The sequence below is a fragment of the Malaclemys terrapin genome, chromosome 17, assembly GCF_027887155.1.
Source record: "Malaclemys terrapin pileata isolate rMalTer1 chromosome 17, rMalTer1.hap1, whole genome shotgun sequence".
Taxonomy (NCBI): Eukaryota; Metazoa; Chordata; order Testudines; family Emydidae; genus Malaclemys; species Malaclemys terrapin.
Genome location: NC_071521.1, coordinates 8292299 through 8319951, shown reverse-complemented (window position 1 = coordinate 8319951; position 27653 = coordinate 8292299). Strand labels below are relative to the sequence as shown.

The window sequence follows — 27653 nt, the reverse complement described above, 5'->3', positions numbered from 1 at the left end:
CCTCACCCACCTTGTCATTCTAATATCCCGGGACCAACATGGCTGAATGACGCTGCACACAAAGTAAGATGAGACTGACTTTTTGGTGACTCTTGGCTTTGAATTCACACCGTTGTTCCGGGGGAGAAAGGTTTTGTGCCTTATTGCCAGTCACATGAGCTTCCCAGTAAGTGAGAAATTACAAACCCGAACCCTTTAGTACTGGGTAAAGTTTGTTTTGTTTGTTTTTGTCTCCCATTGTGTTTTCTGCTTTGGAGACTTGCTCAGATTTTTCTGATTTTCTGTGTTTTACGAGCGTTCGGGGTTTTCAACTTTATTTATTTTTTTTAAATGTCACTTCCTCAAACTGACGCGGCCAGTTGTGCAAGAATCATTTTGTTGGTTTCCTCAGTAGTTTAAAGGGACACCCTCAACCTACCAAAAAAAAAAAATAAAAAAAAATCACAGGGTTGTGGGCAATTTTAAAGAGAAAACCCTGCTATTGTTACAGATAATACCGACGATTACTGTAACTGAGAGACATTAGAGAAGAAAATCACATTATTTCTCTGTTATTTCACTTTGTTTACTTAGTGCTTTTAGCAGCACTTTGTGTGTTGTCAGTTTCACTGTTTTCTCTGTATAGTCAATTACGCCAGGCTCCTGCAAACAGGTAGGTGTGTGCTTAGTTTTAGGCGTGTGAGTAGGCCATCAAAATAAATGGGACTATTTATATGCCTAAATCTTTGCAGGATTAAAGCCATGCTTTCCTCTGTTGTTTGGGTGGGTCTTTCACACAGCAGCAGGGGAGAGAAAAATCAATTGAAAAGAGAGGAAAATGTGAGTGCAGACCCCCCAACATTGGGAAGGGAGGTTGGTGCACAAGTGTAGAACCTGGAACTACTTTAAACTCCGTTTCTTTTCTTTTCTTGGTGTGTTGATGGATAAGATTTCAAGCCGACGCTGTCCAATTAAAAGGAAAATAAATGTGAGACATTGCAGAGATGTTATGTCAGATCTGAACCTCAGCGAGTAGTGTAGGTTGTTACTCGGAAAGGTGCTAGCCTCATAAATCCTGCGGCAAGATTCCCTTCCAGGTGGGAACAGAAATCCAGCCTGCATTGTGTGTTCTTGTGTTGAGTGCGTTAATGCTCGCTTGTCATGGAGTGTGTGGGTGAGAGTGAGAGTTGTAATATTCACTTCCCTTTGTGTAGGCGTGCGTGTTTGAGTGTTGACATTTTGGTGTGTGTGTTGTACCCATTTATTTTGGTTTGTGGGCAGGTGAGGGAGAGTGTGAGTGTTACAACGCGCACTTATCTTGGTGTGGGTGTGTGTCTGACAGAGCAGAGATTGAGATGAAAGAAAACTTCCTACTCCAATGTCCAGAATATAAAAGCACGAGCAAGAGAGGTTTCCTCAAATGATAAAAAAAAACCCCACCTTTCTTTTAGTACGGCAGGAGCGAAAAGGGCTGTGTCAAGCCCCTGGAGAGGGAAAAGGGAACGCATCACGCTCCACGCTAGAGCAACCTGACGCAGTGACAGAGAGGCTCAAATCCCAAACGCTGAGAGCTGGCCCCATCTGGCCTGATCCTCGGGAGTCACTCGGCTGCAGTGACCCTAGCGTAAAATGGAGCTGAGAGGAGGATTAAGCTGGGGTTTTTGGGGTCTCTTTTGCACTCTGTCAGCACTGGCTTGTCAGGCCAATCTAATACATGTCTGCCAGAGTTAGCCCGAGCTCTGGGATGCTCTGAACTCGTGAGGGTGCCGTCCCTGCTTTGAGTGACTCAAAGGCTGGGCGTATGAGCCCTGACCAAGCTCAGGGGACCCTTTGCTTGGGCCCGGTGTGCCCCATATTGCCCTGCGTTCTGCCGACCGCCTCCAGGAAGGTTCTGGAAGAGGCCGCTCACACGCCTGCCTTGCTCAATCTGCTCCTTCCACACAGCTGTTTACGCTCTGTGGGGGCGGGGAGAAGATTTTCTCTTTTTGTTTACCTACCTCCCACGCAGGAGCGGCCTGGCCAGGAAATAGGGCCACACGGCCCATAGCACTCTGAATGTGCCGCAAAGCTTGCCACCGTGGCTACTGGTTGGCATGGCTCTCCGATCCTTCTAGCCACCGTGGCTACTGGTTGGCATGGCTCTCCGATCCTTCTAGCCACCGTGGCTACTGGTTGGCATGGCTCTCCGATCCTTCTACCCACCGTGGCAATGAGCTCAAAACCTGCAGGGAGTTATAGGCCTGTAAGGGCCCAATCCTGAGCTCCCGTGACTGAACCCAATGGAGTTACGCTGCTGGGAGGTGAGGGCTCCCCGATCCCCTTTGCAGGAGTAGGCCCCTCACTGTGGACGGGCGCTCCAAGGTGTCTGAAACACTGGGGGCCCGATTCTCCCCTGCCCTGTGCCTCGCATCATCGTTTACACCCTTGCAAAGGGGGTGAAGATGGGCAGTTCTGGTCTGGGGGGGCATCTCACACCCCACTTTGCACAAGTGTATGTGATAACGCCAGGTGTAAGTGTAACACCGACAGACCCTGGTCATCGGCGGGCGGGATCAAACTGGGGACTTCTGGAGCTTAGTGCATGAGCTAAAAGCCAACGGGCCATTAATGAAGGCTGTAGAGCAGACCCATTTAACTCTCTCTCTTTAAGGGGTCTGGGTGCCACTAGATGGGACAGAACACCACACCCAAGGAGGTTTGTGAGTTACATAAGGCAGGGAGAGAATCAGGCCCCTGGGTGAGTGTGGCTAAAACTTTATACAGGCCCAGCCTCTGTATCTTTTCCTAAGTACAGAGCGGGTGGAGATGGAGTCAGGTGCCCAGGATTCGGACGAAGCTGTTCACAGGAACAATACGTGCGTATCTTCTTGACATAATTTTCTCATGCATAATAACTCTCCCCATCTCATCCCCAGTGTTGTGGGGTTTGGGTCTGGGGATGAGATGGGGAGAGTTATTACGCATGAGAAAATTATGTCAAGAAGATACGCATGTATTGCTCCTGTGAATAGCTTCCATGTATTGTTTTGGTCTTCTCTTTCTTGGGAGGAGAAGAGGGGATAGTAAAAATCTGATCCGAGACCCAGTGGAGTGAAATATTGAACTTGAAAACGTCTCCTCCTGATGGTTAAGCCAGGCAGGAAAGAGAACTGCAATCCTTGATGCTAAGACTTGCTGCTTGGCGGCACAAGCTGTGATGCATTTTCTCTGCACAGTGGCTCCTTTCCCAGCATGAAGCTCAAAATGCCAGCCGTGCCAGTGGTAAGAATGGAAACCCAGCTCATTTTCAAACGCAACACGGGGTTGGTTTGTACGTGGCCTGTTGGCAACTCATCATGGGGGAAATTCGCCCCTTTGCAAAAGGGCTAGGACAAAACCTAGACACTGGGTGAGAGCTTAGGATGGACTGAAGTAGTCACACGCCTGGGTCTGGGCCCTCTGCACAGGGGGAATTTTCTACACTCTGCCCTTAGCACCTTTGCACCGAGAGCCAAATGTTCTGGCTCTTCATCAGTTGCTGAGCCTCCGGAAGAGGGAGCGCAGAACGCATGGCAATTCCTGGCTCTTAGCAAAGCCTGGGGAGAGCGACTGGAAAACGGACTATTCCAAAGGTGACCAGCAAGGCGCTCCCGCTGCTATGGCCTGCAATTCCCGTCTCACGACATAAGCCCACTCCTTCGTTTGGCCGGGATAGCTGGGCAAGCTTCCCTACCGTAGGGCCCCCTCATACAATGTGCCACCAGTTTTCTGGCATGAGCCAACAACAGCCATTTCCATCGGTCAGGGTCATGCTGGCAGTGGGTCATAGTCACCTGATGAGGAAAACCGGGGGCCTTGCCATTTACCCCATGTCCCATCTGGTCCAAATGAAGACGTGCTTCTGCATTGGGTTATTTATTTGCAGCCTTTGCCCAGCTCATGACTTGATTATAACACCAAACCCAAATGGCATCCAAGAAGCTTGTGCTAGCAGGCTGGCTTCTTTCTTCCTAGGTCCTGCCCCAGCTCCGCACGAGATGGGAGTTTCCAGCCTATGCTTATGGAAAGCGGCGCAGTTCAGGGGCCTGATCATTGGCAGACTTATTGGTTAGGAGGTTGGTGGAGCTAGACGCGGAAAGAAGGATTGAAAGAACTGGGGCCCCGATGCTGCACTCCATGAAACCCATGGGGGAACTCGGGGGGCATCAAGTTATTTGAGGGTGAAATTCTTCCATGTGCAGAGCAGCCAACACCAGCCATATGCACCATTTAGGTCTTCAAAACAGGCCTTAAGAGGGACTTAAATGGTGCGCAGGCCACATGCTGGCCCTCTGGTAGGTGTGAATTGAATCACAAATGGGTGTTTGCGGAAGCGGGGCCTGGTTATTTGCGGCTTGGTGACTGGGAGGGATGTGACCCTGATGAAGATGCGAATAAGGAAGAGGGATTGGCTGGCGCTAGGAATGACAGGATGAAATTTGGCCTGGTAATATTTAGGCTTGGATGTCTGATCAACTTTCCGGACAGACTGATCTGTCAGGCTGCAGGACAGGCTCACAAGGGTTGAGGCAGGAAACCCATCACTTGGCACATTTCAGACTAGACTGAACAAAACAATAAGCAACCACCCCGCTCCGGCAGGGAAGATAGACTAATGGGCTGGTCCGTCACTGGATTCTGTGATTCTCTCATCAATTGTATAGATTTATCTGCTCGTTAACGATTCTCATGCCTCCTTGTGCTGGATAACGGTTATACATACAGAGGAAAGCTCTCATTATAGCGGAGCGAACGAGCTTCTTTAAAAACCACTGGAAAGAAAACTCTGTTAGAAACAAGCCTACGATTGTGAGGGAGCACGATCGAACGGGCGGAGCAAAATGGTTAGCGTTTGGTAACACGACAGCTCTAATCCTGACTCTGCAACTGAGTGGCCTTGGGCAAGTCACCTCATCTCTGGGTGCTTTGCTTTCCCTATCTGGAAGATCAGGATTGCCTTATTAGTGAGGATTAATGCTTGAGAAAAGCTTTAAATATGTATATTACTGTAGCAGCAGCACTGCATACCCAGTCTGGCTTCGAGCTAGTTGCTGCCTCAGTTTTCCCTCTTGGGCTCCTGATTAACTCACAAAGGTTTTCATGGGTCCAATATCAACACTCCTTCTTTGTTTGGTTTATTAACATAAAGTTCAAAGGGAAACAAAACTCCCTGGGGAAGCTTTTCCTTCACCCTACGTGTTCCCTACACTCCGGCCTTTCTAGCGGTTCCTGGCTCCGTACTGTCTTCTGAAAGCGTCCTACTTGAGAGGATCCAAGAACTTCTCTCCCTGGCCGTCCCACAGTCCGCTGCCTGCCTTGTGACTCTCTGCTCTGCTCTGGTTAACTTTCGCAGGCCTCTGCCTTAGCTATACCCTAGAGGCCTGATTTAATCACGTGAACCACCTGATATTCCTCATTCTCTTCACCTGGGGAGGCGAGCTAAGTGTGTCACAGGTGGGGCTGGACCCATTTCCATTTAAGGGGGGGAGGGATAGCTCAGTGGTTTGAGCATTGGCCTGCTAAACTCAGGGTTGTGAGTTCAATCCTTGAGGGGGCCACCTGGGGATCTGGGGCAAAATCAGTACTTGGTCCTGCTAGTCAAGGCAGGGGGCTGGACTTGATGACCTTTCAAGGTCCCTTCCAGTTCTAGGAGATAGGATATCTCCATTATTATTATTTTTTTTTTTTTAAGGAGGCCGGCCATTCTGTGATGATTACTAATATTATTACATTAGTTACAACCTCCTTAACTGTGAACGCTCTTTGAACCGTTGCTAAATGAGAGAGATTTTAGACCGTGGAATAGTCTCCCATCAAGGGGATGTGACTGAAACCCAATGGCTTGATACATTTAAAACTGAACTGGGGAACGTACTATGTGGAACAATACTGTGTTAGCTCAGGAACCTGAGTAAGAACCAGCTGGTCTATGTGATTGCTAATTTCTATTTGTTTCATGGAATTCATTCATTTGTAGTGGGTGCATACAAACTTTTCTGATCCATTGAACGCTGCATTGGAGGATCTAAGTGATGCAGGGCACTTTGCGTAGGTTTTATGCCCCGGGGTGAATTTCATCCAACTTCTAAATCCATTGAGGTGTCCGTGTGTCTAGTGAAAAATCTTCCCCAATCAGGGGTTATCCTTTGTGCAATTTGTGGAGACAGTTGAAAAAGGGTGGTTGCCATCACTGCAAGTTAGAATCCTGCGCGCACCTTGTCAGTTGCACTGTCACTATCATTAATGTTATTAATTCCTCCTGCCATCGGCAGCTATTGCGTCTTTCCATCCATTCTGGGGGAGGGTGGGGAATGGGCACCTTTCTGAAAAAGAAAAGGCAGTTCGCTACAAAAGTTGTTGTTTTTTTTTTAAATCAAATTTGAGAAATGTTGGTTAAAAAGCCAGGCAAATTTTAAGTGTCCAGTTTGTTAATCCTTCCAAGAGCTGAATGAAAAACGAGATGAAATTTTGAAGAAAATGTTGTTGAAAACTTTGATTGTTTTTAGCTGAAATTTGAAACGGCAATGAAAAAGTTCCTTGAAGTTTTGAAAATTTTCAACAAGCTACGGCAATTCTTAAGCTTCTGAGGAACCTACCTACCTGAGAATATGCCATAACCTTGTTTCTAACCTTAGATTATAAAAATTTGAGGCCTGATTGGGGAAAGTGCTGCTATTTTTTCTGTCATAGAAAGATCCCAGACTGGCCAGATTATGAGGAACATGTAAGGAATATGCCAGAATGTTCTTATGTGGTTATGAACCTTTGAGTAATTGTGTATGAAACTGTGTAACTGATCCTTGAATAACCTGCTGTCAGCCTGCTCCTCTTCTTACCAGCAGGGAGAGACAAAGTGACCATAATTTTGAAGATAACTCTGAAGAAATGGTGTAAAAAGTTAAACCCCATTAGTCCATGATCTAACCCTTCTGGCCCATTTTGGCAAAAACCCGTCACCCTTTGTATACAAAAGGAGCAAGTGACTCATAAAACCCTTCTCATCTACTGGTGATTAGGAAATTAGCTCATGGCTCTTGCAAAAGAAAGAAGCCAACCTGATACCTATAATTAAATAGACTTTCCTGTAACGTAATGAAATGAGGATTCCTTAAGGTGTGTATCACTGGGAATAAAAACAGTGTCTGTCTCGCAGCTGACTGGAAAGTGGTAATTCCTCTCTGGCGATGACATAAAGAGGACTAACACTGAGGTTTGGTTTTCAATGTTCTGTGTTGCTTTGCAAGAGACTAGGATATCAGACTTGGTGACGTGCTTCCTAGGTCTGTAAGGAGTGAGGTTGTTGCCCTAGGTTGATTACCTATGATCCTTCAGGAAGTCTGGGAGGTGCAGATCAGCTTTGAAGGGAGGCAATTGTGACAAGAGACCTCTATTGATATAGATATGTAGTTATATGGCTTCCATCACCGTGTAGCTGAGAGCCTCAGATATTGATGGTGCAGAACTTCAATGCAGCTACTCTGTTTTATACCCGCTGAGGTGCTGGCCCCTGGTTATCCTTACAATGCCCTTGGGAGGCAGGGAAGTATTGTTACCATTTGTAGTTGGGGAACAGAGGCACCAAAGATTAAGTTCCTTGCCCAAGGTCCTGGTGGAAATCTGTGGCAGAGGCGTGAACAGAGCCCAGGTCTAGAGAGTCCTAGTCCAATGCATTAACTACAAAACCATCCTTCCGCTCAGGGTTAGGAACCGGGGAGTTGTGAGAAAGTGGTGAGTGCTAGCTAGCAGGGACCCGGGAAACTGCTCAGGCCGAAAAAGAAATTGATTGAAGTGCTGCGGTACTTTCCCCAGCTTCTGAGAATTTGGACCTCCCTTTCCATTCGTGATCTTTTCATTTCAGAAATTGTCATCACTGCAGTTAGGATTCCGCAAACACCTTGTCGATTACATCGCTACTGTCATTATTGTTATGATGTTCTCCTGCCACCCATAGCTAGGGCTTCTTTCCCTCCGTTCTGGGAAGTGGCGGGGGATGGGCACCTTTCTGAGCAAGGCAAGGCAGAGCTCTCACAAAAGGATTTAAGGTCTTGAGGCAATTAAGGGTTTTTCAAAAACTCAGGATTTTCAATGCATTCTGGGCAACTGGCTTGGAATTTTGACTGCCCTGGTAACTCAGGTATTCCTGTTATAAGAGGGATCGTTGTGTAGTGTTTGGCGCAGGGGAGGGAGAGACAGGACTCCTGGGTTCTGGTCATAGATTTGCTGCCGACTTGCGTGGGTAAGCCATTTAGTTGCTCTGTGCCTCCGTTTCCCCTTCTGTATAATGAGGGTGATGCTATGTACTTGCCCCATGGAGGGATGCGGGACTTGGTGGCAAAATCATTGGTAAAACACTTCACAAGCATCCATGCCTCCTGGCCTGACCTGTCGGTACAACATGTCCCCGGCTGCTATTTTCCAGCCTGATGGGGTGGCTGGGAACCAGAAGCAGGGTCACCCCAGGAGGGCAGGATAAGAGAAAAGTAGGGGCCGGTCCAGACTCACTCTAGATTCTCAAACGGCCCCTTCCTTGGCCAGAAAACTTCCCTCGAGCTGCGCCTCCTAGTGGATCTCTTGCAATTTAGGAAATTAACCAGTCGCCAGTGTCGTTCAACCAGGGGATTAGCAAGTTCCTGAGAGTTAAAGTCCTCGCTGATAGGGACCCAGTGAGCTAAGTCACATGATGCAGAGTCTGTAATGTACCGGCTGCTATTTTACCAGGACAAGTGTGACATGAACTGAGCTTTCAGAGGGGTGGAAGCTATTATAAGTGACCTATAAATAAGCCTGGTTGGCTACATTTGGGTCAGTGAATAGATGGGAGGTTGTTCGAGGCAGTCAAATGAAATCCTTTATGCACTGCCCCGTCATTCTGGCTGTGGGCTGTAAGAATGTGATAACCTTTGGGGATCCCTGGAACACTTCGTACTTGGCTATGCCTTCCATGCAAAGCTCTACAGACGCCAATGAAACGTAGCCTCATAACACCCTTGGTAAGTATCATTATCCCTGGTGTGCAGTGAGGAAAATGAGGCATGGGGATTTTAAAGGACTTGCCTGGAGTCATATACTGAATCAGTGTCAGAGCGCAGAACAAACCCAAAGAGTCCTGGGCTGTGTTCCCTCTCAGAGACAACTAGAGTCTTGTCCAGCCTTTGATGATAATGGTGGGAATGTTACTGCGGCCCCCACCCTGACACAGACCAGCCCACTAGTGCCGAAGGAGATGTCGAGATACCGGTTGTGGTTGATGGAGGAGCCACTGTCCGGGCACATTCCAGCGCACTGAGCCACTTGCGGGAACTGCTGCAAAAACCAATAAATCTTTCAATCCACTGATCGTTTCTCTTGAGTTGTCATGTCAAGGCAGGGGAAACAGCACTAAATACCACACCACCGAGAACAAAGGGGGATCGAGAGCATCCGAAGGGTGTAGATAGCCAAGAGAGAGAGATGGATTGTTCAGGGCACTCCAAGTCAGGACTCCTGGGTTGGATGTGAGCAAAGGAAAATGCCGGCTCAGCTGGAAGAGAAGTAATGTGAAAACATTATTCCTAATGGGGATGTCTAAGCCCATGGCATAGTCTCCCAAGGGAAGCGGGGGAATGAATAGTAGTTAGCACATTTAAACTAGGCAGGAGAAAGTGCCGTACTAGCTGGTATGAGGATGGTCACTGGATGATCTTCTCTACCTTGGGTACTCGTATGTCCCCCATCGCTGCAGAGTCTGAGCCCCTCACTATTTGTAATGGTTTTGCCCTCGCATTACCACTGCGAGGTAGTGCAGTGCTGTTTTCCCCTCCACAGCTGGGGAACGGATCGTGACTGAACGAAGGTAGCCCAGGAGGTTTGTGACAGAACAGGGAACTAAGCGCTGGTCTCTGAAGTCCCAACCTAGTTCCGCAACTCCAGAACTTTACCAGCTCTAATTTCTGGGACTTCATTAAATCTAAAAGTGAAACAATAAAACTAACGTGGAGCCGTGGGTTGGTTTCATTTTGTGCCCCCTAAGTGGGTCACGTGCTTTTATGCCATTTTCAGGCTTCCTGAATTTGGCTTGTCTAGATTTAGATTAAAAATCCCTATAGTACAGTATGCCCCGGCTGTTCGTTTATTTAAGATGAACTTAAAGTCTGCTGAGCAGGCGGAAAAAATAATAATAAAAGAAAGAAATGTTGGTGAGTGCTGAGTGGATTAGTTAAGAATCCTCACTGGATTCCTTAGACGGGAGGGTTCTGTCGCTGGAACGTCAGCACCAGACGGTGTTGCTGCATTTCTCCTGGTTCTATTACTGGTTTGGGGCCTCAACTTTACTCTGCAATTGTATGTTTGTTTTGCCTTAAGCTGGTTTGAGTCCTTTCCTCTGAGCATTGCCCTTGCTGTCCACAGATGCTCTCTGGTCAGAAGTTTCTTGGGGTTGGGACAGGTCATGCCCAGGGCCTGACGTCTGGACAGGTGGAGAGTTCAGAAGTGATAAAAGGAAATACTTCTTCACACAAGGACGAGGCGGTCAATTTAACACTGAGGAAAAAAGAAAGTTTTTCCACACAACTGGTCTGTGGAACTCACTGTCACAGGATGTCTTGGAGGCCCAAAACTTAGTAGTATTCAAAGAGGGATTGTACATGTGCATGGATAACAAGCATACCCAGAGTTGTAATAGTAAATAATACAGGAAGGCTTTTGGAAGGGATACAGACCCTCAGGCTTCAGGGCTTATAGCAACTAACTACATGAGGTCAGGAAGAGACTTGCTTGGGGGCACATTATCCCATAACTGCAGGGTTTCTTGTAGAAATATCTGCTGTTGGCCACTGTCAGAGACAGGATACTGGGCTAGATAGACCACAGGTCTGATCCTGTCTGCCAATTCTTATGTTCTTTATTCAACTGGAGTTTTGCCTGAGTAAGGACAAAGTAAAATTTGAGCCAGACCCTCAGGACTTAATGCACTGCATCCTATAGTGCCTCACAAAGTACCATACAAACAATTACTTACAGCTGCTGATCCCCCTGTGTGGGAAGCAGTGTGTCCTAGTAGATAGAGCCCTGGACTAGGGCTTTTAAGACCTGCTTTCTATTCCTGTCTCTGCTGCCGGTTGGCCTGGGGCAAGTCTCTGTACCTCAGCTTTCCCATCTGTAAAATGGGGATAATGATCCTACCCTTCCTTTGTAAAGTGATTTTGAGCTGTAGAGCTGAGAAGTGCTATATGAGAGCTAGGCATTATTCTAGAGGGCTCAAAGGAGAAACAGCAAAGTTAACTGGTCTGCCCCATTGAGGGGCAGTGCTCAGATCCGAAATTTATAGTGAAAATGTCCCATTGTAAATCCTTTCTTTGACATAGTCTGTTATTGTAGGATTGTGTACGAATGTTGGGCTTTACATTTGTTATTGTGAGGAGGCCATACACTCTGTTTTGTTATTGTTGGGTTGTTCATACAGACTGGGCTATACACGCCCTTTTGTTATTGCAGGGTTGGTTGTGTGAGCTGGGGTATACACACTCTTTTGTTATTGTAGGGTTGCTCCCTCACTGCAGTGGGGGAGGGCAGGAGGGTCTAAGACATTTCCTTCCTTGCCGTTGCAGTGAGCCGTGCTGATCTACACTGCATGGGCTGCAAACCTTTGCCCCATAACCTTTCCCACTCCGGTCCTTCCTGGGACCAGCTCTTGTCCTACAGCCTTGGGTTGCAGGGGATGCCAAGAACATCCTCTTGCTCTTGGCAGGCTGATTTGGGCACCTGCCAAGAGCCAGGCTGCTGTCAGGTTGCGTGGAGAATGCCCCCTCGCTTTCCTCCCTGCCTTGCAAGCACGAGCTCGGGATGGGAACTCGGGAGGATCCCGGAGAATCGGGATTTCCTAGAGCAGCCAGGGCAGAGTGGCGGGCGGTGGTGGCGGAGGCGGGGTGACGCTTTGCTAACACTCTGAATTTATTAGGTACCGTTCCACATGAAAATCAGGATGGTGAAAAGTGTAGCATTCAGCTAGAGAACGTGCTGGAAGATTTGGCTACATCTCTTTAGGCCTTGTCTTGAGCAACCCTACAATAACAAGGGCACGAGCAATCCAGTGATATCAAACCAGGGTGTGCAGTCCAGTGCTTATGAGCGACCCTACAACAACAAAGCAGCCACCACTGGCCAGCACTCACAAGCAACCCTACAACAAGGTAGCATGGGAAGGTAGCATGTTAATCGGATTGTACAGATGGGGAACTGAGGCACAGAGAGATTAAGTGACTTGTCCAAGGTCACAGAGGGAGTGTGTGGCAGAGCCAGGAATGAAACGCTGATCTCCTGAGTCCCAGCCCGGTGTTTGAGCAACAGGACCATGTTTCCTCCCCAACAGATTTCTCTTTACTTTGTACGAACCCAGAGAACGACCCTAGACAGCTTCCTTTTCTCTTTGAAGAAGCAGCAGCATCCAGACACTGGGGCTTTGTGGGGACGTACAGCCCTCATTCCTGTTTTAATAGACCTGAGTGCTCACAAATTAGTAGGAAAATCCAAGGTATTTTTTATAATTAAAACAAATAAGAAATTTTTTCCCTTTGTCGCTCATGCACGAGTTTATGATTGTTGGTTTGTCCCCGAGATCTTGGCTTTATGTGCTGGTTTGCTCTTGAATGCAGGATTGTGTCTGCTGGTTTGTTATTATAGGGTTGCTCACAAAAACTGACCCGTACACATTGGCTTGTTACACTGCTCTACAGCCAAAATGCTTCTGAAATAAATGTAGTCAAACTTTACTAATTCTGGGTCACTGAGAAAGAGAATGATGCTTAAAATTGTTGATTGGCTCTAGTTTTCAAGATATGCTATTGGGTCAGTATATACGACCCTTGACTTGGGAATGGCGGAGGATAAGTGAGTTATAAAGGGAAGGGATCTCAATTTAAACCAGAAATGACTAAAATACATCTTTGACTGGATCTGTGAATAAATCTATGACTGGGTTTGGACAGTACTTGCTTTTTAGGCAAAACAATGAATGATTCAATCTGAAGCTGGTATTGCGTCATACATGATATGAATTTCATCATGTTATTTCTAGAAGTCATGGATGATGCAATCATAACGAAGCTTACATCACTCTGCTGAACAGATTGCCCTATATCAGCTCTAGAAATCATACAGTGTTATGCTCTCTTATTTGTCAGTGTTTGATTTTGCAAAGGGACACATTTCTGTTTAGCCAAAGTGAGCAGAGATGCTTCGTACTTGTGTGAACAGTGCAGATAACTTCTGCTATGTTTGTGATGAAGTGACTTTTGCATCACAAAAGCGCAGTATAACCACTATGGTTAAGAAAGCCTATCACCTTTATTTTGGCTGCAAAATTGGAGATCAGGACAAGAGGTGGGCCCCACACATATGCTGCAACTAATCTTCGCCAGTGATTGAACAGGAAAAGGAAATCTATGCCTTTTGCAGTGCCAATGATTTGGAGAGAGCCAACAGATCATACCAGCAATTGTTACTTCTGCATGGTGCCTCCAGTTGGGAAAGGTGTGTCAAAGAAGAAAAAGTGAACTGTGCATTAACCAAACATTCCATCAGCTATACACCCAAGGAGAAGGACTGCCGGTTCCTGATGCACCAGAATCATTCTCACTTGAGTCAGACGAGGAAGAGGAAGAGGATGAAACTTCTGGTCCTGAACCATCAATGTCACAGGACCCACATTTTCTCCCATCCTCCTCCTCTGAACCACACCTCATAACACAAGGTGAACTGAATGACCTTGTCAGGGATTTGGAACTACCCAAGAGTAAGGCAAAGCTGTTGGGCTCCAGACTACAGCAGTGGAATCTCCTGGCAGGTGATGTGAGGGTTTCCATGTTCCGTGACCGTCAAAAGGATCTTGTCCCATTCTTTTTCATGGAAGGTGATCTTGTAGCCTGCAACAACATCGATGGTGTGATGGCAGCCCTCAACATCGTTCACGATGCAGATGAGTGGAGAGTGTTTATTGATTCATCGAAGACGAGTCTTAAAGCTGTTTTACTGCATAATGGCAATGTTTTGCCATCAATTCCAGTTGATCATGCAGTCCATATGAAGGAAACCTATGACAACATGAAACAACTTTTGAGGTGCATAAACTATGACCAACATCAGTGGCAGCTTTGTGGCGATTTGAAGGTTGTTGCTCTCTTGCTTCCTCTGCAGACTGGATATACAAAGTACTGCTGTTTTCTCTGCGAATGGGATAGTCGTGCAAGAGATTCCCACTACATCAAGAAAGATTGGCCACTCCGACAGTCATTGGAGCCTGAGAGGAAAAGTGTTCAGCATCCACCACTTGTTGAATCAAGGAAGATTTTGTTACCACCCTTACACATCAAGCTGGGTCTGATGAAGAACTTTGTCAAGACCATTGACAAAACGCAAGCAGCTTTCAAGTACCTCCGTGGAAAATTTCCAAGGTTAAGTGAAGCTAAGGTAAAGGAAGGTGTCTTTGTTGGTCCTCAGATTCGTGAACTTCTTCGAGATGATGCATTTGACCATGCATTGCGTGGCAAGGAAAAGACGGCATGGAAAGCCTTCCAGTTAGTGGCAATAAATTTTCTCGGAAACAACAAGGCAGACAACTACAGGTTGTTGGTGGAAAACCTCCTCAAGGCATACAAAAGCCTTGGTTGCAACATGTCACTAAAGATACATTTTTTGCACTCTCATCTAGATTTTTTCCCACCGAACTGCGGAGCAGTGAGCGACGAGCACGGCGAGCGATTTCACCAGGACATTGCAACAATGGAGAAATGCTATCAGGGCAAATGGAGCCCATCAATGCTTGCAGACTATTGCTGGACAGTGACAAGAGATGCTCCATTTAATGAATACAAGAGACAAGCCAAGAAGCGCCGAGTAGACACTGAATAGGACTAAACTATGTACATAATAGTTTTTTGCCTTTTGTTTCATAATAAATTTTATTTAGATAACCCTTTTGCTGATTTTTAAAGTGTTACATAAACAGGACAGGTGAAATATTATCATGTAAAGCAACCATAAACACATGAAAAGACCTAGGTTTACAATTTATGATTAAAACTCTACTATCTACACAATACACATAGACATAAAATGTAAAAACTTAAATATCTTAGAAACAGTAGCCAATCCGTTGTTTTAATTGTCATATTTGAATTCAGCACATCAAAATACATAATAAATAGCACATTTTATCTCTGAAGCAGACGACTTCTCAAAAATTGTAGACCAGTGTTATTGTAGGATCCCTCATGTTGGCTTGGTGATAAACATTGCTTCGTTATTGAAGAAGGTCTCGCACTGCTTTTTTATTGTAGGGTCGCTCATAAATGCTTCATAGGGCACACTAGTTTGTTATTGTAGGGTCTTTCATGAATGCTTGGTGGTGAACACTGGTTTGTTATTGTAGGGTTGCTCATAAGGGCTGAGCTAACAGGAAGCTTTATTTTAACAATACAAAAATACACGTGTGCAGAATCCATGGCCTTAGCGAATGGAAGGAAGTCAAAAGGTTGATCAAATTTTGGGCTAGCTGGCTTTGCCGTTGTCACTTTAAGGAAGTATCATTTTGATCTTCTCTATCGGGGTCACAAACAAGGTTGATGGATTTTGTGGAGCGCTGGAGATTGCTTGAGCTTCCCCTGTTCACCAACGTGTCCAGCGGAGCGAGCCGGACAAACATAGCAGGACTGTTGGCTTTGCTTTCATTTAGCATGGGGGAGATTCCAATTTGAACTTGTGCAGAGCTCTTGAATGCTGGATCTAGGGGGGCTGGTTAGTGGGGTATTTCCCTGCACTGGGCTGGATGTGTGTGAAACTTTACTCTGACCCAAGTCAGGGAGGTTGCATTGCTGCGCGTTGAACTGGAGGTTGGGATTAATTAGAAATAGACTCAGCAAAAGAGAAGCTCGTCAGTTTTCAAGGCGGGGGGAGCTGATTTTAGCGGAGCGACTTTCTACGGTTGCTGCTCTCCCGGTGTCATCCCTGAGGGGCCAAGTCATGAGCGGATGACATCATTCCACTGCCATGATGATCATAGAATCATAGACTATCAGGGCTGGAAGGGACCTCAGGAGGTCATCTAGTCCAACCCCCTGCTCAAAGCAGGACCAATTCCCAACTAAATCATCCCAGCCAGGGCTTTGTCAAGCCGGGCCTTAAAAACCTCCAAGGAAGGAGACTCCATCACCTCCCTAGGTAACGCATTCCAGTGCTTCACCACCCTCCTAGTGAAATAGTGTTTCCTAATATCCAACCTAGACCTCCCCCACTGCAACTTGAAACCATTGCTCCTTGTTCTGTCATCTGCCACCACTGAGAACAGCCGAGCTCCATCCTCTTTGGAACCCCCCTTCAGGTAGCTGAAGGCTGCTATCAAATCCCCCCTCATTCTTCTCTTCTGGAGACTAAACAATCCCAGTTCCCTCAGCCTCTCCTCATAAGTCATGTGCTCCAGACCCCTAATCATTTTTGTTGCCCTCCGCTGGACTCTTTCCAATTTTTCCACATCCTTCTTGTAGTGTGGGGCCCAAAACTGGATACAGTACTCCAGATGAGGCCTCACCAATGTCGAATAAAGGGGAACGATCACGTTCCTTGATCTACTGGCAATGCCCCTACTTATACAGCCCCAAATGCCATTAGCCTTCTTGGCAACAAGAGCACACTGTTGACTCATATGTCAGTGTGATGCGCTCAGGGGCACTTTCCCTGCGCCCAAGTTCCACGGTGCAGCCTCGCACGATGCAGGATGGGCCTCTCACAATTAGTGCCAGCTGGTGATGTACGTGAGATCACGGTGAGCTGTGCAGGTAACTCTCCACCCATACCGCTAAGGGCAGGAGGCAGGATCTAGGTCGTAGGACTGACTGAGGGAGCTGTAATGCAGCAGGCAGTGAGGCTAGCCCCTGACTGACATGTTGGTGGGAGGAATATCCCTGACTCAGGAGTGACAGCAAGACAAGTGTGCACTGGGGTTGGGAAGAGGAGTCCGTTCTGGGAAGGGTGAGGGTGGGGATCGGAGCTGTGTTTCTCACTAGTTCCTGCCCTGGTTGGGACCGCTGAAGAGGAAACAGCGAGAGGCCCAGGAACAGAGTGCGTTTGGTGGGGTGGGGGAAACGACCCAGGGAGGGGAGCGAGATGCAGCATGAGAGGGTTCCCCCGGCCCCCCTCCTGGCTGCACACGAGACAGACACTGCAATATGAGAAGCATATGGTTGCATTCTAGCGCCAGATGGGGATTTGTTTCCACGCCGCGGACCCCCTGTGGAAATGTCGAGCTTTCACTCTGGGAAGCCGGACAGCCCGGTCAGATGCAAGGCGCTGCATTCAGCCCGGGCTTTGGGGTTATGAAGGAGCGCTGTCCAGAAGCCGTGAACGGGACGGCGGCCCAGCCGGGCTGCGGGTTGGAGCCAGGGCACGGGGCTGGGAAGGCCGTGTCTGTTCAGGGAACGATGAGGGCTGCAGAAGGAGGAACGGGGGCGCTGTGCCCAGTGTGGGACGTTGCTCAGTTTTGTTGTGTGTGCAGATCGCTCTAAGGCAGGCTATGGCACTGTTTGCTCCACAACAATGACATGTTTTTGCTGCTGGTTTCTCCGCGACATCAATATTTTGAGGCAAACACCAAATGGAGGAGTCAGATGGCGTCAATATTGACATGAATGAGGAGCTCGTGTAATACACCCACCCCCTGGATTCTTTCGCGTGTGTTCTAGACTGGCAGGTGTTCGACGCGCTGACAGGCAAGTGACAGGGATCCTGTCTCAATCCAAACACCCAGCTTGATCCTGTGAGGTGCCGGGTGTCTCGAGAAGCAACGATTTCCCTCAACATCCATCGAGTGTCATTTTCACTTGCGAAGCAAATGATGATTTGAAACCAGGCCCTCAAGGTCAAAGCCTCGCTAGTGCATTCTAATAATTAATGAGGACTTAACTTCAGGGTGCTTTACAAATGTGAACTAATTAGCTTGCTGTGAAGGCGGTCAGGACTTCTCTTTGCAGACAGGGAAACTGAGGCAGATGGGGAGGTCACTTGCTCATGATGTCAAGGATTGTTAATGTCAGAGCTGGGATTAAAGCCCATGGGCCAAATTCTCCTGTTTTTTACCCTTGTACTTTACACACATAGGGCTCCTGAGATCAGGGGTTCAAATCCCAGCACAGTCGACTCACTCATGTTTTTCTGAGATAAATAAATTGAGATCCATGCAATGCAAAGTGTCTCTCTCTCTCAAATGTTGGTTCTGTCTGCCTGAGACATTAGCAATCACTTTCTGTAGGAATAAGGGATTGCTTTTACACCCTTCGTAAATATTTCCCCTGCAGCAGGCTCAGTGCCTATCAGTTTCTTCACCCCAGAAGTGGCGGAAATTCAGTGGTGTCACGTGTATAGGAAAGGCACTACATAAATGTTTTTATTAATATTCTTTATGCACATCATAACAATCAGACAGTGTGCAGTACATTTATTTTTAAAGCACCATTTGACTGAAGTATGTAGCACAGGGTTTATTACTATTTTTTATTTTGGTGGCATAAAATGTTTATATAAAAAACTCACATATAGAAACTTGTTGAATCTGCTGTGTCTGTAAGTGGATGGGATTAAAACTCAGCGGTCCGTTGTGTGACCAGTATTTTAGTTCTCTGATGTTAAAATAGATGAAAGGAAAATGGGTTTCCCCATGAGCCAAGAGAAAATATTCAGCAGACATTGGTTGGCTGCGTCAGTGTCTCTTCACCGGGGCCGCCTCGCAGGTGGTCAACCAACGTCAACAAGCCAGGGAGCCAGCCATCCTCAAGGCCGGCAACTGCCCACCCCACAAGGGCAGCGTGAGAACAAAACAGAAAACATTGAATCAATAAATACCAGGCTTGGTGGAGCGCCTTAGCCACACAGCTAAGTTCCGCCGCTAGTGAGGTCTAAGGGGCCTCGGGGCATCCGTAAGGTCATCTGGGCCACACCGTGCCTTTCCGTTCGGGATGGGCTGAGTGCCAAAGGGGTGTTTGTGTATGTCACAGAGCATCAGGAAGGGCGTTTTCTCTTCCCTCGGAACGTCTCCAGAAATGGAAGAACGCTGCTCTTCCCCAGACTGGGCTGCCTGGCGGTGATGTGGGCTCAAAAGTGCCATCTTCCAGGGGCATGGATCCCAGGTAGGGTGTTGGGGGGTGTGGGCTTATCGATGAGGCAGCAAATATTGGAACCAATACCTAGAGCGTCTGAGCCGTCCACACATGCAGCCAGCCTTCATGCTGTGCTCATATCCCCTGAGTGCCTCACAAGGGTTATCGCAACTGGATTCGTCCTGGGATCTGGTGTCTTCCCAGGCAGGACGTTCGGGTTTTACTTCTTTGCCCTTTCTTCCCCCGCCCCCTCCTCTCCCAGCTTCTTGGAAATCAGTGAGAGTTGAGCTTGCTCAGCACTTTGCAGGACTGGTCCCATCCTTATCCTGGCTCCATGTTAAGCAGCACGGCAAGTGGGCTCAGAGTTGTACACAGCACCCAGGAGGATGTTTCCCTGTGCCAAGGGATTTACAAAGCCTGTGTGTGGATGCATTTGGAGTGAGTCATTGTTACCACTTAATATAGACCAACCATTCCATGCAGTTAGTTCACAGACGTGCCTGCGACGAGAGCAGCCGCCAGGAAACCAAGGTGAAGAGCCGCTTCCAAAAACGGCACTGGAGTGATCTGTGATTTATCCTTGTGTGGCTTAGCCACATGTCTGGGCAGCCAGAGGTTTAGGGGTGAGTCCGTCCCATCACAGATTTGTGGACCTAAATAAACAGCACATGCCTCCTCCGATTTGTACTTTGTTCTCACTTCTCTAACTCCTCCCCTGCATGCCTGCAAAGCCTTGGGCAGTTCTTCGAAGCCTCCTTGGAGGGCAGCTCCACTTCTTCTCGGGGCTGCATGAAATTAAAACAAATAGCAACGTTTATCTGCCAAGGTATCTGGAACAACCAGGCCTAACGGTAAGTGGTCAGACTGCAGTCCTATGCAGGGACGTCCATTGTGCTCCTTCTGTTCAAGCCAGCTGGTTCTCAGCAATAACTTTCTCATCTTGGGCTCTGTAGCCATTTGGTGATGGCAATGGGTGTCTTATTCTAGCCTGGGGGAGGTTCTCACAAGTGTTGGGGTTGCATTGTCGCATGAAATGTAAGTGTATGAGTTTGGTTGTGTGCACCAGACCAGCAGAAGTAGAACCACATTCTTCTCACCATCCCTCCAGCTCCAGTTGATTGTGGATGGAATATGCATTTCTCCCAGAGGCATCTCCAGGGGTGGGCTATGGGACCTGACACTTACAGGACTGTGCAGATATTTTACAAGTCTGTCCTGTGTCCTGCAAATCTCTCGGGACGATGGCAGGGTCTTCCTGAATTGGAGTTCTGGGATGAAGATGGTGCCATGCATGTCCCCAATGGCTTGTCACCTTGGCATCAGCATGGCATTGCCAACCCCAGAGGTTCAAAAATCAAAATGTCCCCCCAAACAATAGGGATTCTTTTTGTTTCCCTCCTGGTTCCTGAGCTTACCGAATGCACTTTTCAAGCTTTTCTCCCCAATCATGAGGGTCAGAAATGTACTTTTTTTTTTTAAACGAAAGCTGAGATTCTCCCATAATCACAGGACTCCAGCAGCTGGGGCTTTAAGAAAAACGTCAAACATTGCAAGGCTCACAATAAAGTCATGAGAGTCAACAACACAGTCGGCAGCACCATCCAATGTAGCTGATTTGCCCCCACCAGCCTGTGGAATCCTAAAGAATTCCCCTGCGTGTTAAACACACACTGTTATAGATTTCCTACCTTGTGGCCATCATCATCCTGGCTCATGAGGAAGCCTGGATGGGAGTCCCCTGCAGAGCCCAACAGTATTGCTCCTTCGCTGACCACAGTGGTCTCACCCCTCCCAGCCCAGAAAGACAGAGGCTGGAGTTTTGAGATGCCCAAGCTCAGTGGTGGATGAGAGCATGCGCTGCTGAATGCAGGCCTGGGATGGTGGCAACACCCCTACGCTAAGGGCTGATCATTAGGGGCTATGTCCAGTTTCTCCTCCCATTGCCTTCAGTGTGAGCGAGAACAGGCCATTGGAGAGGAAGGGGATGCGAGTGTAGTGTGGGGTCTCAGGGCTGGAGACCAGTGGCTGTGGGGCCCTGCTGCGCTGAGTCTGCTTAGTGCCCTTCGTAGATTAGCCAGAGCTTGGTTCCTGCTGTCCTTCCTCTCATGCATTAAACTACAAAGAGAGGTTTTCTCACTGCGGACTGGCCCCTTTCAGGCTGGAAACCATTTCACGGGGCTGACTGTCCCGTAAGCAAATGTTCTTGCTATATTAAAATGCTTGGGATTTTCTTGCGAATTGACGCTCCCTGAGCCCTGCCAAGAATAATTCAGCGGCCTCCAAAAACATCTTTCCCCAAGGAATATTTGGTCTTTCTGCCAGGAGGGTCGATTAAAGCTGGTGGGTCCAGGCGACTCAGCCTGGCTTGTCTTAACCCCTTTCCCTGCTCTGTCCCACAGTGTCTCACTTGCTTCCAAAGAAGTGTTTGAGATGGTTGCTGAGGTCCCTCAAGGGTGGGCTGTGTTGGGAACTCACTGTTAATCCCCGTAGCATTCGATTGCCCCTTTCCGTGTAGCATTCCTGGCGGAGCAGAGCCAGAAGGAACAGGCTTCAGTAGTAGCCAGCATCTAGCAGGGCATCTTGAAAACATCCTATGAACTTGTCAGCACTTCGTAATCTCCTTTCTCCCTTCTCCCCAGGAAGCCCATTCCAAAGGTGCTGACAAATTCAGAGCCTGTTACGTCTGAGCCCATGCTTGACCAGAATGTAGAAGCAACACGCAGGACATCATGTGTTACTTCATTTTTATGCTCCCTTCCCCCTAACCCAAACACCCCTCCACTGCAATGTCCAATCCCAGTTGGCTGTTTAGAAGTCCAAACTCAGTGATAAAAACCAAGGCATGGTCTTTACTTAAAAATTAGATCCACCTAGCTTCACAGGCAGTTGTGCTAAGCATGAGGGAAGCATGGCCTACATACAACGCCTTCCCCATCCTATGGCCTGGGCACGTGGACAGGATTCTTGGAAATTGCTGAGGTGATATTGCCAGGAGAAAAGTCTAGGATCCACCTTCCTTTTTGTTGAGGGATGGGGCAAGTGTTGGCGTGATGCTGTGAGCTCAGTGATTCCGCACTTCCCCCTCCCAAAATGCTAGCTCCAAAGCAACTAAGCCAATAATTCACAGGACTTTCCACCAGTCCAACCAGACAGAAAGCAGATTGCAATCTCCTAATGTCACCAGCTGTGATAACCTCTCCCGTGCACTTGAATGAAAAGCCTCAGTGATAGCTACATAACCTGCTGACGCCCGCTTGTCTTCTTGAGTACATGTCTATTTTAAACAGTAATCCTTTGACAGCAGATAGGGTAAATTCCAACCGGAGTGGTGGAAATTTAGCCCAAATGAGGAATATTAACAAATTAGGGTATTTTTGTCTTGATTCTTTATTTGATTTGATTTGATTTTTTTAAAGTGGATTTAGTGCTTGTGTGTGCGTGGCCAGATTAAGAGCTTTGAAGATGGAGGGTCAAAGTCAATGGCAAAACTCCCTTTGACTTCCACAGGGCTAGGATTTCAGCTGGACACTTCAGAATTGATACCGAGAGTGGGTAATGTGACCTTCCTCCACCCGGCCCTGACCATGTGACTTCCCATCCCTGGAGAGACCTAGTGGTATAAGGATAGTTAAGTCTCTGTGGCCCACTGAGATGTTGGCTTCTCTGCTGAGCCTAACAACAGTGGGGCTGTTAGGTACCAGTTTGTTTTGTGGTTTCTCTTGAGCCAGTTGAAACCACCAAATTCATTTAATGTATGTCACCAACAGACATCAGTGGTAACGTGGTTTGGTCATTGCCAAGCCCTTCGGTGTTCTCTAGAAGACACAAGGAGGGACCTTGGGAGTGGTGTTCTTAAATTGGGTCTGTTTTGGGGCCTGTAATATTTGGAAACCTGACACGGGAGGGGGGAAGCCATAGGGGGAGATAATATGAGGCCTTGATGTGACTGCTGTAAGCGGGACTCACACTGAGAGGAGATTCTAAGGGAGAGAAAGGTGGTGTGGAGCCCAACAAGAGCGGCCATTCCGAGACCCACCACCGACCAAGGGTCTGATCCTTCAGGGAACTGAGCACCCTCCATTCCCTATACATTAGCAATCAGTGATGCCATGTGCAGGTAGTGTTGGAGGAAAGACACCTTTATGGAGCACGCACAGAAGCTAGTGTTGCATGATAAGAGATCTGTGTTGAACTGGAACCCCATAGCCCTTGGTGTAACATCAGCTAGATGCCTCCTGCAATCTGACTCTCTTTTTCCACTTCCACTCATACTCCAATTCCCTTTGAAGTCATTAGGAGCTGAGGGTGCCCAACACCTTGTACAAAGTGCTGAGCACCTTGCAGGACTAGGCCTTAATTCGCCGAAGGCAGGAGGAGGAAACCCAACTACCTTTGTCCTTCCAGCCAGCGCTAACCTATGGGCAAGGACGGATCCAGAACCGGAGCAGGAAGCAGCCAATGGGGAATCAAGAGAGGTCTAAGAGTGAAATTAAAAAACGATGCATTGCATTCCTCCGCTCTTGCGGTCCAGTCTCGTCTCTCCGAGTGGGGCCTGTTCCACGACGCCACATTGCTTTCAGCTGAGCCAATGAGCCAGCCGTTACTTTAATTTTCAACAGGCTTGGGCTTCTGGTGCTTTTTGCAATTGCTACATTACAGTACTTCAGGGAGCAGCCTGACTGTCTGCCTGACTGCCCTTCTAGTCTGGCAATAGCAGCTGAGTAAACAGGAGCAGAAAAGGCCCAGGGAAGACAGGGAATTCTTGCCTTCCACTAATGCTAGACATGGGGTGCTTTTAATTACATGTGTGGTTAAGTGTGATGTCCCATAGGGACATCCCTGCTGGGGAGAATCGCCATGCTAGTGCCAAAATCTAATGGTATGACCATGGGTGTAGGGGCCACAACCTTATCTTGGTTCTTATATGAGTTTCTTCTCCACCCTCCCTGCTGTAGTACATGAACGCATCACAACCATTTGCAGGTTCCAGCCTCACAACACCCCGGTGAGGTAGGGACATATTATCTGCATTTTACAGAGGAGAAACAGAAGCTCAGGGCTGATTAGGTGATTTGGCCAAGGTCACGCTGGAAGTCTGTGGTGGAGCAGGGAATTGAATTCACTTCTCTTGAGCTCTGGGCCTATCCACTACTGTAACAGTATCATAGAATATCAGGGTTGGAAGGGACCTGAGGAGGTCATCTAGTCCAACTCCCTGCTCAAAGCAGGACCAATCCCCAGACAGATTTTTGCCCCAGATCCCTTAATAGGCCCCCCCAAGGAGTGAGGTCAGCTTTCTTACCCTGCTCTGCATTCAAAATGCCATTTCTGCCAATTGCTCTGGGCCTCAGTTTCCCACGTCTAGCAAATGGCTATAATGATATCTTGCCCTCCTATGCTCCTACCATCCCAAGAGCTTCACAAATTATGTACATGCAACTGTACAGAAGGTGACAGTGGCCTGAATTTTAGACCACCAGGGCAAACACTTACAAAAACCTTTAAGGCTTCTGTTTGGTTCAAAAGACCCACATACAGTAACTGCCTGGTCTCCTCAGGAGGCAGAAGAGTTGGGATTTGATCCTGTGAGTCCAAGTTATGCCAAACTTAAAGCAAGATTTGCCTCTCTGTTGTATCAGTACCCACTCCTTTGAAATTAGGGGCATTGTATCAGCGTATCTTAGAGGAGAATTTGCCTCTTACATAAGAATGGGTCAGACCAATGGTCTATCTAGCTCTGACAGCTGCTGGTTTAGGGACACCCAGAGTGTGGGGTTGTTGCTCAGACCTCTAAGATAGCTAATAATGACCCTCACCTGTTCTGAGGCTTCATTCATAAATGTTTGCAAGGTGCTTTAAGATCCTCAGGTGCAGCACGTGCATGGTATGGTGCAGCAGAAACAGTATGGAGATGTACCTATCTCATTAAGCTAGAAGGGACCCTGAAAAGTCATTGAGTCCAGCCCTCTGCCTTCACTAGTAGGACCAAGTACTGATTTTACCCCAGATTCCTAAATGGCCCCTTCAAGGGTTGAGCTCACAGCCCTGGGTTTAGCAGGCCAATGCTCAAACCTCTGAGCTATCCCTCCCCCCGCAAGTGTTATTAAATCCAGACATCAGAGAGCCACTTCCAAAGTGCAACCTGTGTCAGACTGGAACAGCGAAGCCCTTTGAAGGAAGGCATTAGGGGCTTCTCCTGGTGAAGTCAATGGGAATTGTGCCTGCGTAGCGATGGGGCAATAACTGAGTAAGGACTTGAGGATTTAGTCCATTGACCTCAGTGGAATTTTTGCCTGGAGTAAACCCCTAATATGGGAATGAAGCCTCCAGGGTTTGGCTCATCATGGTTTATCTATGGAGAGGGTACAAGATACAGGGGCAATGCTCTATGTTACAGGAAATATTTAGGGCGAGATTCTGTCTCCTTTATATTAAGCAGTATCTTACTTCTCGAGTCACGCAGAGGATTAATTACGTTCTCAGCGAGTGAGGTACTACTCCGTATGAGAATGTAGGAAGAATCAGGTCCTCTGTGGCAGGGAAAAAACATTGACACTAAACTATATTTATGAAGAAATATAACCATTTCCCCCTGCTGTCTTACCCAGCCTGCATCAGTCCCTTCAAAATGCTTAGTTTGATTTCCAAATATGCCACCGACGATGTAAAATGAAAGAGCTGCAATTTCCAGAGACTTTTGCTGTTAGTGATAGGCAGGAGTTAACCACTGAAGCTTAAATTAATTGTGCTTTTTTTTTTTTTATTGATGCATAATGTATGATGAGAAAAAGTGAAAAAATAATTAAAGTCTGAACAGTGCTGCATGGATTCATTCATTACTAAATCTGGGTCAGCAGCCGGAGAAGGAAAACAAGGGGCGGGGGGCGGCGGTCGGAAAACAGAAAAACAGGACTTCAGAAACGCTGGAGGCATTAAAGGAATTCACAAAAGCACGTTCGAGGCAGCTTGGGAAACCCAGAGTTGCATCCTTTCTTCCCAGGAGAAATATCACCCCCTCCCCCGCCCCGCCCTGGCTAAATGGCGTGCAAGTTCCATCTGAGGATGTATTTCAGGCACTTCATTTTGGAGGGGGGATTCCCTCCACATGGCATTTGGAAGAGCACCATTGGCTTCATTTCTGAGGCGGTGGTGAGGGAGCAGCCGTTTTGCTGGCAGGAGCAGCGGAAGAGACAATAGATGACCAAGGCCTGGTCTGCCCTAAAAAGTTAGGTCGACCCAGCTGTGAAAAATCCACACCACTTAGCGACGTTGTTCAGCTGACCTAACTCTTGGTGTAGACAGCGCTAGGTTGATGGAAGAATTCTTCCGTTGACCTAGCTACCGCCTCTTGGAGAGGTGGATGACTGACGCTGATGGAAGATAGTGTAGCTAGATGGTGTAGATAGTGTCCACACTGAAGTGTGCTGCAGCAGTGTTTCAAGTGTAGACGTCTCCCAAGAGAGGAATAAGGAGGGAGACAGAAAGGGCTGTGCTTGGAGCATGCAAAGCGTGGGTTAAATAGGAAATCAACTGGTGATTTAAAAGGGTCCCTTCTTCAGAGGCCACTGAATGCATGGGATCGGACTGGGGGATCCCAAAATGTCGGGGTGAAACTGAGTCTGAATTAAGTATCAGAGGGGTAGCCGTGTTAGTCTGAATCTGTAAAAAGCAACAGAGGGTCCTGTGGCACCTTTAAGACTAACAGAAGTATTGGGAGCATAAGCTTTCGTGGGTAAGAACCTCACTTGCATCTGAAGAAGGGAGGTTCTTACCCACGAAAGCTTATGCTCCCAATACTTCTGTCAGTCTTAAAGGTGCCACAGGACCCTCTCTTGAGTCTGAATTGAGGCAGATAGATTTTATCAGAGGGACACAAGATTTGGAGCAAAGATCCACTTCAAAGCTTGTTAACCAAATACACCTCTACCCTGATATAACGCGACCCGATACAACACGAATTCGGATATGACGCGGTAAAGCAGTGCTCGGGGCGGGGGGTGGGGCACAGGGCTGCGCAATCCGGTGGATCAAAGCAAGTTCAATATAACGTGGTTTCACCTATAACACAGTAAGATTTTTTGGCTCCCGAGGACGGCATTATATCGAGGTGGAGGTGTAGCTGGTGATTGGGGAGACCAAAAGATAAGTCCGTATCATCTCAGTATCCACTTCAGAGCCCTCCCTGCCTGCCTCATTCCGGGCTTACTAGGACTGAAATTCACCCCTCAGCAGAGGGCTGGCACAAGTTCTATGTGTTCTTCAGAGGGGTGCATTTCACTCTAAGCTACCCATGCCCACGTGGGCGGCATGACCTTCCCAGCTGTGTACTTTAGGCCTGATCCAAAACCTGTCTAAGGCAATGTGAAGACTCCTGTTGATTTCACTTGGCTTTCCACCGAGCACTTTACAAGCCTAAGAGGAAATTCCCATACAAAGTGCACTGCTTGTGTGCCATGTGCTAAGTCAGTCAAACCAAGGCAGATTTCCAACCCTAACCCTAGCCCTTTCCCAGGTCAGATGTCAGCATCCTATTCCCAG

The 27653-nt window shown here is 47.7% G+C and overlaps 1 protein-coding gene across 2 annotated transcripts in view; it reads left to right on the top strand.

Annotated features, from left to right (window-relative positions):
• Window positions 1-27653, top strand: part of RXRA (retinoid X receptor alpha) — a 229459-nt gene that overhangs the window by 24329 nt on the left and 177477 nt on the right. The window lies entirely within an intron of this gene.